This window comes from Tachyglossus aculeatus, chromosome 23, assembly GCF_015852505.1.
Source record: "Tachyglossus aculeatus isolate mTacAcu1 chromosome 23, mTacAcu1.pri, whole genome shotgun sequence".
Taxonomy (NCBI): Eukaryota; Metazoa; Chordata; class Mammalia; order Monotremata; family Tachyglossidae; genus Tachyglossus; species Tachyglossus aculeatus.
This window is the reverse complement of record NC_052088.1, coordinates 18108165-18120248: the sequence shown is the minus strand read 5'-3', so window position 1 is coordinate 18120248 and position 12084 is coordinate 18108165. Positions and strand designations below refer to the sequence as shown.

Genomic DNA, 12084 nt, shown 5'->3' with positions numbered 1-12084 from the left:
GGAGACTGCTTTTGGAGATGGACGCGCCAATTGAAAACACTAATTCAAACATTCTGAAATGTCCAAATTACCTAAAGTCTTCAATGAACAATAAGCACCCTTTTTCTTTTTACAATTCTCTTAATTCCCCTGGATTGGATAGATTTTAAGTCTTCGAGTTAACGGAGCTCTCTCTCTCTCGCTCTCTCTCTCATCTTTCCAACCTTATTTAACCACTCAGGCCTCTGCTAGTTATTTACCTGGTACAATTTACCCCATGACTTCTTAGCTTTCCTGGAAAGCACTTATTTTCATTGTTCTTAAGAGGCTGTCACTGATCACACCAAAATAATTCACCATTTATTCTCATCATCCAGAAAAAAAAAAAAACCCAACACTTTTTCCCCTACTTTAAGTCACAACTGGAAGAAAATGATCAGACCCAATAATTAAGGCACTTTGAGGACTTACAAAATAAACTGAAATGCCCTCTCAAAGCTTAGAAAGATGAATGACAAACAGAAAAATACTCAAAATGTGGGCTGTCAGAAATTCATTCATCCATTCTTCTAATCATATTTATTGAGCATTTACAGTGTGCAGAGCACCTTACTAAGCACTTGGGAGAGTACAGTGCAACAATAAACAGACACATTCCCTGCCCAAATGAGCTTACAGTCTTGGGCTGCGGTGGGGAGAGAAAAGGAAATGTTATCTTCACCAAATTCTACAAACAATCCCTACACTTATCACTGCCTCATCTCTATTCAAACTGGTTTTCTAGGGAAATAGGGGATTTTGACCAGGAAAAAAAAATTCTTGAGTGAAAATAACTTGGATTACCTTGCATACTTGTTATTCCAAGCTGTGGAAGAGTTGCATTTTAAGAGATTTAGAGATTAATATCAATTATTTTCTTTTAGGAAAAAACTACAGGTATCTGCTGTAGAATTCAACCTGACAACAAAGGGAAAAATTGCTCCCCACGCCTATTTTATAGCTGTCAGACCTTAAAATCCCAAAATGGGTTAACAATTTTGAATTTCAGTGGCAAAAATGGAATACTAATTGCTCCAAAGTAACTTATTTCCTTGGGCAGGTGCTTTGTTCATGGGTAGTACCTGTCTTGGCAGCAAATATTTTTTCTGCAGTAGCAAACACCAACATATGAATTTGTGAAAAACCAACCTCCATCCACTTTTCAACATTAAAGGGAGAGAAGAGGGTTTCATGGGCTAAGAGATTAGGCTTTTCTGCCTCTTTGGTACTCTCGACTATCCACTGTAAGAGGATTGTATATACCTCATGGAACAGAGTCCTTTTATTAGTTGCTACTCCTAATTTAATAAAACTTGCTAATACCATGATTGTGTTTGCCAATAGAGAAGAAATGTACTTCAGAGAAATAATCTGAGGTTCTTTAGCATTACCATACTGTGCAAACCCAAGAAAAGAAATAAAATAGGAATCTGTGGCTGGAGATTAGCACAATATTGCTAAAAAAGAAAGAAAAGCCAGGTTCTCACCCTATTGGTTTCCTTCCTCTACATTCCCCCCTTCTCTCTTTAGATGCTTTCTTTTTCTCTTACCCCCTTGTTAAGGGCCATAATCAGTTTAACTATTGTGCAAGACCTATTTTAGAACATGACTCAACCACTGGCTAACAATGAACTAAGCTTGTCATATCATCTGAAATGGCCAATCTGCCGTGAAAGGCCAGTCACTTATTCCATTTTGGTGGCCGAAGATTCCTTTGCGGTGACCTGCAATTCCCAGCACCAGATAGGAGAGGGAAAGTGATAACCACACCAGTGTTAAAGATCCAAGTGTCTATGAAATCTTGGTGGCTAGTTTCCCAAACCCTTCCATTAACAGGCCAAACCAAGAGATGCCCATAAATTTCTTGTGTTGGTTTTATTTTCAAATTGGGGTAGGGGGTGCATTTGCAGTAGTTCTTCAGTTATCAAAATGAACTGTAGAAATTAAATTAAATTATTCAATTCAATTAAATCATTCTTTCTCCCATAGACTTTCTCCTGACAAATTGAATGATTACCTTCCACTTCAAGGGGAGAAGCAGCATGAACTAGTAGAAAGAGCACTAACATGGGGGTCAGAAAACCTGAGTTCTAAACCCAGCTCTGCCATTTGTCTGCTGGGTGACCTTGAACAAATCACTTAACTTCTCTCTGCCTCAGTTACCTCATCAGTAAAATGGGGATTATGACTGTAAGCTCCACGTGGGGTAGGTACTCGTGTCCAACCTGATTAGCTTGTATCTATCTCAATGCTAGTACAGTCAATCCCTAACAAATGCCATTTTAAAAAAAGAAAAGAGGGGGGAGGGTTGCAGGGAGACTCAACCTATCAACATAGCAATAAAATGAACTTTCCCACGACTTGATGATAAATCGTCCATTATTTTGAGAGGAAGTAAGGTCAGGGGCTGATAAAATTTTCTTAGCCAAAACAGAGTAATGATTTTCTGTGCTTTTGTGTAGTTCAAACCCTATACGTTCAAAATAGGGGATAACCACAGTTCCAATTTCATCAAGGTTCAGTGTTTTCCTGATTTTTTATATTGAGTTCAATCCTTTTTTTGGCAAGTAGTAGTTTATATTGCCAAAACACAAACTTTTGAGGTTGGTGGCGAGGTTTATTGATTGGGAGACTTAAGAGTCACTCCCCCAGTGGAAGCTGGGTAGGAACCAACCAATTCTCATTCAATCATATTTACTGAACGCTTAATGTGCGCACACCACTGCACTAACTGCTTGGGAAAGCACAGGAGAGTTGGTAAACACTATCCTTATTCTCAAGGAGCCTACAATTTTTGAATCACCTATGCAGGGAAGGGTCCATTATGAAAATATTTGTCTTTATGACCAATGGCTCTGGTTCTTGCATTTCTGACTCTTTACCAAGTTCTCAGTGCTTAGAACAGTGCTTTGCACATAGTAAGCGCTTAACAAATGCTATTATTATTATTATTATTCTCTGAGGCCCAGAAGCAGCATGGAATGCCTGTGTGACTTTCCTATTGCCACCTCCACACCAAAAAAGAAGCAGAAAGTTTCATTCCCATTAACTGACCTTAATGCCATTTTTAGGATGGGGTTGGGAGACAAAGGGCTGGAACCAAAAGGACCAAAAACAGGACATTCTAGGAAATGGTGGATGAAAGACAAAATAATTGTGGTATTTCTTAAGTGCTTAATATGTGCCATGCACTCCTATAAGTGTTGGGGTAGATACAAGGTAATTGGATCGGACCGTGTCCCTGTCCCTCATGGGGCTCAATGTCTGAATCCCCATTTTACAGATGAGGTAACAGGCAAGAGAAGTTAAGTGACTTGCCCAAGGTCACACAGCAGATCCAGGATTCGAATCCATCTCCTCTGACTCCCAGGCAGACCAGGACCTCTGCCCCTGGGCCAGGGCTGATCAGGGGTCACGGGCTCTGTGAGCTTCCAACACCACAGCACCCACCATTACACGTCCAGTGAGAGGAGGGAGGGGAGAAGGGGGGGAAGATGAAATCAATCAGTGTACTTATTGAGCACTTACCAAGTGCAGAGCCCTGTACTAAGCACTTAAGAGAGTACAGTACAATGGAATTAGCAAATCTGTTCCCTGCCAATAATGACCTTACAGCCTAGAGGGGGAGACAGACATTAATATGAATCAGTAATTTATAACATATAATTTAAAGATATGTGCATAAGTGCTGTGGAGTTGGAGGTGGGAAGGATATTAAGTTGTCAGAGGTCACAGATTCAAGTGCATAGATGATGCAGAAGAAAGAGTGAGTCGAGGATAAGAGGGCTTTAATGGGGAAGGCCTCTTGGAGAAGAAGTTATCTAAATAATGCTTTGAAGGTGGACCGGGTGGTGGTTTGGTGGATAAGGAAGAGGAGGGAGTTTAAGGTTAGAGGACGGACGCGGGAAAGGTGTTGGGGGTGAGATGGATCTATTTGCTGCTGAATGGTACTTGCCAAGCGCTTAGTACAGTGCTTGGCACACAGTAAGTACTCAATAAATACGATTGAATGAATGAACAGGGAATGGTGAGTAAACTGGTGCTAGAGGAGTGTAATGGAGTGTAGGGGCTGGGCTATAGTAGGAGATCAGTGAGGTGAGCTAGGATGGGGCAAGCTCAAAAATCTCCAGTGGCTACCAATCAACCCATGCATCAGGCAAAAACTCCTCACCCTCGGCTTCAAGGCTGTCCATCACCTCGCCCCCTCCTACCTCACCTCCCTTCTCTCCTTCTCCAGCCCAGCCCACACCCTCCGCTCCTCTGCTGCTAACCTCCTCACTGGGCCACATTCTTGCCCATCCCGCCGTCGACCCCCAGCCCACCCCCTGGCCTGGAATGCCCTCCCTCCGCACATCCACCAAGCTCGCTCTCTTCCTCCCTTCAAAGCCCTACCGAGAGCTCACCTCCTCCAGGAGGCCTTCCCACACTGAGCCCCCTCCTTCCTCTCTCCCTCCCCATCGCCCCCGCCTTACCTCCTTCCCCTCCCCACAGCACCTGTATATATGTTTGAACAGATTTATTACTCTATTTATTTTACTTGTACGTATTTACTATTCTATTTAATTTATTTTGTTAATATGTTTTGTTTTGTTGACTGTTTCCCCCTTCTAGACTGCGAGCCCACTGTTGGGTAGGGACCGTCTCTATATGTTGCCAACTTGTACTTCCCAAGCGCTTAGTACAGTGCTCTGCACACAGTAAGCGCTCAATAAATACAATTGAATGAATGAATGATAAGCTGATTGAGTGCCTTAAAGCCAAAGGTGAGGAGTTTCTGTTTGATGCAGTGGTGGATGGGCAACCATTGGAGGTGTGAATTGAACATTTCTGTTGATAAATGATCCATGCAGCAGAGTGAAAAATAGACTGGAGTAGAGAGGGACAAGAGGCCGAAAGGTCTGTGAGGAGACAGATGTGGCAGGCAAGACAGGATAGGATAAGTGCTTGGATCTGCAGTTTGGATAGACAGGAAAGGGCAGACTTTAGGAATGAAACCCTACCTTCTGAAGATTTGGGATGTTGGGAAGGTTGTGGTGGTCTAGACTGGACACAGCCCTCCTGGGAGAAGTAAAAAGCCTGAGAATTATTCCCTTGTGGCTCCAATTTCCTGTTATTGTGTTTATTGCTGTACTTTTGAAATGTTGCTTTATTTTGAAATTTACCCAGCTATGCTATCCCTGTGTGTCTAACACTGCCCTCTGCCCATCCCCTAGATAATCAAGTCACCCGCAGGCTTGGGCTAGGGTCTGAAGTACTATCCTTGTAATTTTTTCCAAAGCTTAGTGCAATGCTTTGTGAACTGTAGCCTCTTGACAATGATCACAGCAAGTAAAAAAGCAGACAAGCCACAGGATTCACAGGCTTCTCGAGGGACCTAGTGTTCCAGAAGGTCTGTGGTTGGACCGTGCTGGGTGTATCATAAAATCCATTCAGCGAGCAATGCATTCTTTTACTTTCAATCGAGGGCATGGTTTACGCAAAACTTTTTTTGAAACCAGTTCTATTAGAGTACCCAAAACATGACCATGTAATTCAAAAAGAGCCCTTAGTAGATAAGGCCTATTCAGGTCTTCTAATGTTCCACTTTTTAAATCAAGATGGCCAAGCACTACTCCAAAAGGCACAACCCTTGACAGTGAATCATTTCTCTTTAGTGACTTCACATACTGACTAGGGGCACTAATTCACTCCCCTGGCATATCCGACCACATGGCTTCTACCACCATCTCTGCATGGATGATTCCCTGATCCACTTCTCCAGCCCTGAGCACCACCACAACTTGCATCTCACAAGCCTGTGATCTTAGCATTATCCTCAACTCATCTCTCTCATTCAACCAGCACATTCAATCTGTCACAAAACCCTGTTGGGTCTATCTTCATAACTTTTCTAGAATCTGCCCTTCCCTCTCTAAACTACCACCACACTGGCCTAAACACTTATATCCCTCTTTGAGTACTGCATCTGCCTCCTTGCTGACCTCCCTGCCTCCTGTCCTTCCCTGCCACAGCCCTACTTCAATCTGCTTCCCAGATCGTTTTTCTGAAAAACCAGTCAGCCCACATCCCCCCACTCCACAAAAGACTCCAATAACCACATAACCCAACCACTTCTGCATCAAACAGTAACTTCTTACCATGGGGTTTAAGGCACTCAACCATTCTCTCTCCCATCTTAGCTCACTGATCTCCAATTACAACACAACTTTTCTAATGCCAATCTATTCTCTGTACCTCGATCTTGTCTATCTGAGAGCCAACTTCTTGCCCACATCCTCCATCTCATCTGGAATTTCCTCCCTCCTTCATATCCTACAGTCCACTCCTCTAATCACCGTCAAAACCCTCCTAAAATCATATCTCTTCCAAGAGGCCTTCACTGATTAAATCTTTATTTCCCCTATCTGCCTTTCTTTCTGGGCTGCCTATGTATTTGGCTGTGTACTCCATAAGCAGCGTGGCTCAGTGGAAAGAGCCACGGGAGGCTTGGGAGTCAGAGGTCGTGGATTCTAGTCCCGGCTCCTCCACTTGTCACCCTGACTTTGGGCAAGTCACTTCACATCTCTGTGCCTCAGTTACCTCATCTGTAAAATGGGGGTGAAGACTGTGAGCCCCATGTGGGACAACCTGATTACCTTGTATCCCCTCCAGTGCTTAGAAAAGTGCTTGGCACATAGTAAGCGCTTAACAAAAGCTATCATTATTATAAGCACTTGGATACTCACCCCAAACCCGCAAAATTTATGTACATATCTTTATACTCTATTTGCCCTCTCTGTAATTCTTTTTAATGTCTGTCTTCCCCGTAGACTCTAAGTTCCATGTAGGCAGAAACTGCGCCTACCAACTCTATTGTATTTTGCTTTCCCAAGTGCTTAATACAGTGCTCTGCATATAGGAAGACTCAATAATTATCACTGATAGATATTCTGGATTGAAGACTGGTAGCTCACAGTCTTGGGGAAAAAAACCCAGAAAGTTTAATAACTCAAGGAAGAATGATCTGAAAACCAAAACCTAAATGTTGGACTCCCAGTAGAGGAGAGATTGTCTAGCTTTCTCTTATTTTCCTAATTTTAGAGGAAAAAAAGATTTCTTTGATGCCAAAATCCAGTGTCCAACTTCCAATCCTGCAGTTATTTTCCAAGAAAGTTACAAAACCCTGAAAATCAGCCTGGTTATAAGGTCATTAAAGGAATCCAATCCATACTTCACCTGCCTTCCCCCTCACTTCTGCCCAATACAAGGCTCAGGGCTTATTATTTCAGGCTTAAGAAAGCAGAGATACATGCACTGTCTAAATGTGAATGCTTTCTCAGTACCTATAGGGAACTAAGAAAGCCTTGCTTTATCAATTCTAAAGTAATAACCATCAAATACAGATTAAAACCACATGCTGAGGACTGACTAGTGGATTTCACATTGGAATTGAGGGAAACTTTAATACCCACTCATAGTGGCTTATAATAATTCATGTATATTAGCTGCAGCACACTTTATAAGAAGACATTAATTTCCTACCACATATTTCAGAAATGAACTCTTAAGTCTCATGCTTCATCTTCAAAGGTGATTAGTTACTTACAAAGCTGTGTCACACCCAAAATGAATGGATTTTAAACTCTCATTCACCCTTGCTGGGCAAGGAAATAAGTCCCCTTCATGAAAGATGGTGCAATATTTCCAGGAGCAGCTATGGGGCAGGGCTTTTCCTAGAGTCTTTCCCCACACTGCGGGATCAATTGTGGTTTCATAATCCTTCATTCAACAGCATTTTCATTTTTGGGTTTTAAACATAGGACTCCTGACCTACTGTTTTTTTTTCCCTTTGGGTGATCACATTTCAGAACACCTATATTGTATTTTCCTAAGCACCTGCACACAGTAAGCTCTCAGTAAACACAATTGGTTGATCTGAGGTGGCTGCCCTCTCAATGGACGGTCTCTTTATGCAAAGATGTGGGATGGAAGTGCACCATACAAGATTCTGGGCTAGAAGTCACCGCTACAATTTATCTGCCTCCAGAAATAAACTGATTAAATTCTCCCCAAGATTTGTTATAGCCATTTTTCCCAAACTGGTAGCCAACCAGGGCACTCAGCTCTCTTTCTTAACGCTCCTGAAGGAATTTAAGCCAGGCCTTCTCTGGTGTAAAGACTTGCGTTCTGGAACTCCTCTGGGAACATTTCCCAAATGCATCATTCATGAACCTGGTTGTCCTCTTCAAACACACCCACTGGCTTCAAAACCCACTGGTTTCTTCCTTCCTAAAACATTTGTTTGCCAACATGGACATGTGGGTTAGTGTTCTTGTTCAGGGTCACCTGCACTGCATGGGATTGGGTAGGACCCTGATGTGTTCCCAGCCCCCAAATAATCTCATTATAGGTTTTACCTGCCTTGGTAGTGGGGGGGCATGGTCCATTCATGCTACCCTAAAACTGTTGAGAAGTGGACTAAGACCACTCCAAATAGGAGGGCCAGGATTGACACAGCCAAACCATGATGATAGTCAAATCTTCAGCTTCACCGCAGTGCCCTTCATGAAAGCATGACCCAGCAGTGGCAGGGAGGAGCACAATATAACTATAACTATATATATATATATATATAACGAATATATAATATAACTAACAGCAATAACAACACCTAGAACCCTGGACACTGCCCACACATCCACAAGCATGCACGATGCATGCATGATATTTTTCCTCAGAAACATTTTGTGGATCTGCCTTTTCTTCTGCACCTCTGCAGCCTTTACTTTGGTTTCAGCACTCTTCATATCAAGACTAGACGATTCTACCAGTCATTCATTCGGTCACATTTATTGAGCACTTACTGTGTGCAAACCACTGTTCTACACGTTTGGGAGGGTAGAGTATAACAACAGACAAATTCCTGCCCACAATGAGCTCACAGTCCATCAGTTTCCTAATTGGTTTCCCTGCCAATAGCATTGAAGTTATGCTCACCTTAATACAGCTACATTGGGTGGGAGATGTGACAAGAAAAAGTGCCAGTAAGATACTCAAACAACTGCACTATGGAGAGCTGATATAGGAAAACAAAGCCAGTAAGAGGAAACATTTTAAGAATATAGTAAAACAAAGCCTCAGATAGTGTCACATCCCAACTGAAAACTGGATGTCAATTGCTGACAGGCCAGTATGATGTACTGTTATTAGGAAAGGAGTGGCTTTTTTCCAGCAATAGCCTCATAAGGAATGAGACAGGAAGAAAATAAGAACAAAAGAACACTAAGCCTGATCACAAAACAGACAATCTTTTTGTGTTAGCAATGCGGCTAGTTCTGTGGGTCCTGCACTGGCCTTTTCGTCACACATGCGCTCATAAGTGAACTTCACCATCATTAGTGTCTTCAAATATGTATTGGGGGTGTGTGTGTGTGTGTGTGTGTGTGTGTGTGTGTATGTGTGTGTGTGTGTGTGTGTGTGTGTGTGTGTGTGTGTGTGTGTGTGTGTGTGTGCGCACGTGTGCCTGGGACCTTCTTTCCCTTTATATCCACCAGCCCTCAGGCCTCCCCACCTTCAAAACCCTTCTCCAACCTCACATGCTTCAAATCTATTTCCCCAACTAATTTTTAGTGACTAGATTATTTTCAGTAGTCATCTATTTATGCTCAGCCTTACTTCTCCTGTATATATGTATAGTCAATGTGTCTAAATCTGTCTATTCCTTTACAATGTAAGCTACTTGGGGATAGACAATGTGTCTTGTGCTTCTATCGTAATTCTCAAGCACCTTGTACAGGGAACTGGTTTGAGAAGGTGCTTAATAAATACTGGAACTACTAGTACTACTACTTGGGGAAAGGAGGATCTTAAAGCAATAATAATTATGGTATTTGTTAAGCGGTTATTATGTGCCAGGCACTGTACTGAGTGCTGGGGTGGACACAAGCAAATTGGGTTGGACACAGTCTCTGTACTATGTGGGATCACAGTCTCAATCCCCATTTTACAGATGAGGTAACAGGCACAGAGAAGTGAAGTGGCTTGCCTGAGGTCACACAGCAGACAAGTGGTGGAGTCAGGATTAGGACCCATCTAGAAAACAAAATGCAATATTTTTCGTTTAATAAAATTGAAACATGGATTCCCTGAGGACTAATGAGTGAACAATGAGTAACCTAAAAGAAGATGAGTCTTAAGAGAGTTAACTGCTGTGCATGGATTCCCTGAGGGCTAAGGGGTGAATAGTGAATACACTGAAATGAGGAGTCTTGAGAGAGTTAACTGCTGTGCAGAATCTCCAAAGATTCCTCTGTATGGTTCCACTAAAGCTCAGGTTCTTATTTTATTCACCTCAACGTTTGGGTTTGCAAAAGTCAGGTGAGGTCAGAAATACACCAGAAGTTTCCCTGTAAGTTTCCATGTGACCCTGTTCCCCACTGTAGTCAGAAATAAGTGGCAGATAATCTGGAGGAGTGATGACCAGGTTAGAGAAAGTTTCTCAGAGGCCATAATTCTCAATTCTTATCCTGTCCATACAAGCCTGACTTCACAATCAGAACCTGAGAAACTCGGTTTTTTTGAATGGTTATTTGTTAATCACTATGTGAAAGACACTGCTCTAAGGACTGGGGCAGATACAACATAATCAGGTTGGACACAATCCATGTCCCACATGGGGCTCAAGGTCTTAATCTGCATTTTGCGGGTGAGGTTACTGAAAAGTTGAGTGACTTCCCTAAGGTCATAAAGGAGACAAGTGGAGTAGCTGGAATTAGAACCCAGCTCCTACTGACTCCCAGGCTCTATCCACTAGGCTATGTCTCTCCCTCAAAATCTGACCCAAAATTTTATTTTAAAAAATCATATCTATCAAGAGAGAGAAATGCTTCATTATAGGGAATAATGGGACACCAGAAATTAAACCAAAACCTCCATTGAAGGAAGCCATTCTCCAATTGCTGGGGAAGTGGAGAACAGGCTTTTGAAATTCCATACCAGAAGCCCTCAGGTTGTAGGTGGTCCAGTGACTTGAGTTATATGGTCAAAGTCCCCAAACTGAAATCCAGATGTGGTCAGAACTTAATGCTCACCTCTCTGCTAGGAGAAAACTCAAGAAGAGTAACTAACTCAAGGACTACAAGCCCTTTCTCTGAAAGCTTAGAAAAGCCACTGGGGGCAACTTCAAAGCAGCCACATGTGCTTCATATCTGTGCTCTGTGACCATCCAGACCATAATCATTCATTCAAATGTCACAGGAATACAGATGATCAATCACTGGTCAGTGTAGAATAAAGTTCAACAGGACCACGGTAATAAAAGCCAAAGTACATACATATAACTGATGAAAGCTGGTTATTTGAGTGGTTGTGAAATCAATTGTGCCTGAAAAATATCACTCACTGAGATGGCAACCCAGAGCAGGGGACACAGAAAACAACACATTGCCCGAGGTGATCAGACCAGACTGGCAACCCTCTCTGAAAAGCACTATCACCACCTCGCCTTCCAGTTTTTTCTGATACAACCTAGAAATCTAATTTGATCAATCAAGATTTAACTGACCACGAAGAAGGAAGCAAGGACTGCAGAAATGAAACCTCATAGCAGAAGCTGTGCCATTGATGGTGTCTTGCTCGGATACCCACAGCCTATTACACACGCACCCTCTCAGGGTCGCGCCTGGAGAGTTTCCAGTACTCTACCAGTTTCAGCTATGGGAGGGAGAGTCAAGCAGATACCTACCCATTCCATTTCTAGCTTGGGCAGTGGCTAGCGAGTAGAAGGCAATCTGCTAAAAGTCAAAACTCACCCATGCTGGGTAGCAGTGGCATGGGGAAGAATCGAGGGCGGAGACTCGAGTTTACTGCGCAGAAGGTGGCAATGGTAAATCACTTTCGGATTTTTACCAAGAAAACTCTATGGATCCACTACCAGACGACTGCAGATGGAGAGTGGAGAATTTTGGGAATGATGTGTCCATGGTGTCGCTATGGGTCAGAAACGACTCGATGGCATAAGACAAGACAAGAATTACACACACTCTGCAGAGAAGGCAGCATTAGGCAGGTGTGTTCCCTACATATTCA

The 12084-nt window shown here is 42.7% G+C and overlaps 1 non-coding gene across 1 annotated transcript; it reads left to right on the top strand.

Annotated features, from left to right (window-relative positions):
- The first annotated feature begins 11659 nt into the window (after nt 1-11659).
- LOC119944981 lies at nt 11660-11797 on the top strand. Its single transcript, XR_005456118.1, has one exon. It is a non-coding gene; the product is annotated as a small nucleolar RNA SNORA7 (small nucleolar RNA).
- The last annotated feature ends 287 nt before the right edge of the window (nt 11798-12084 follow it).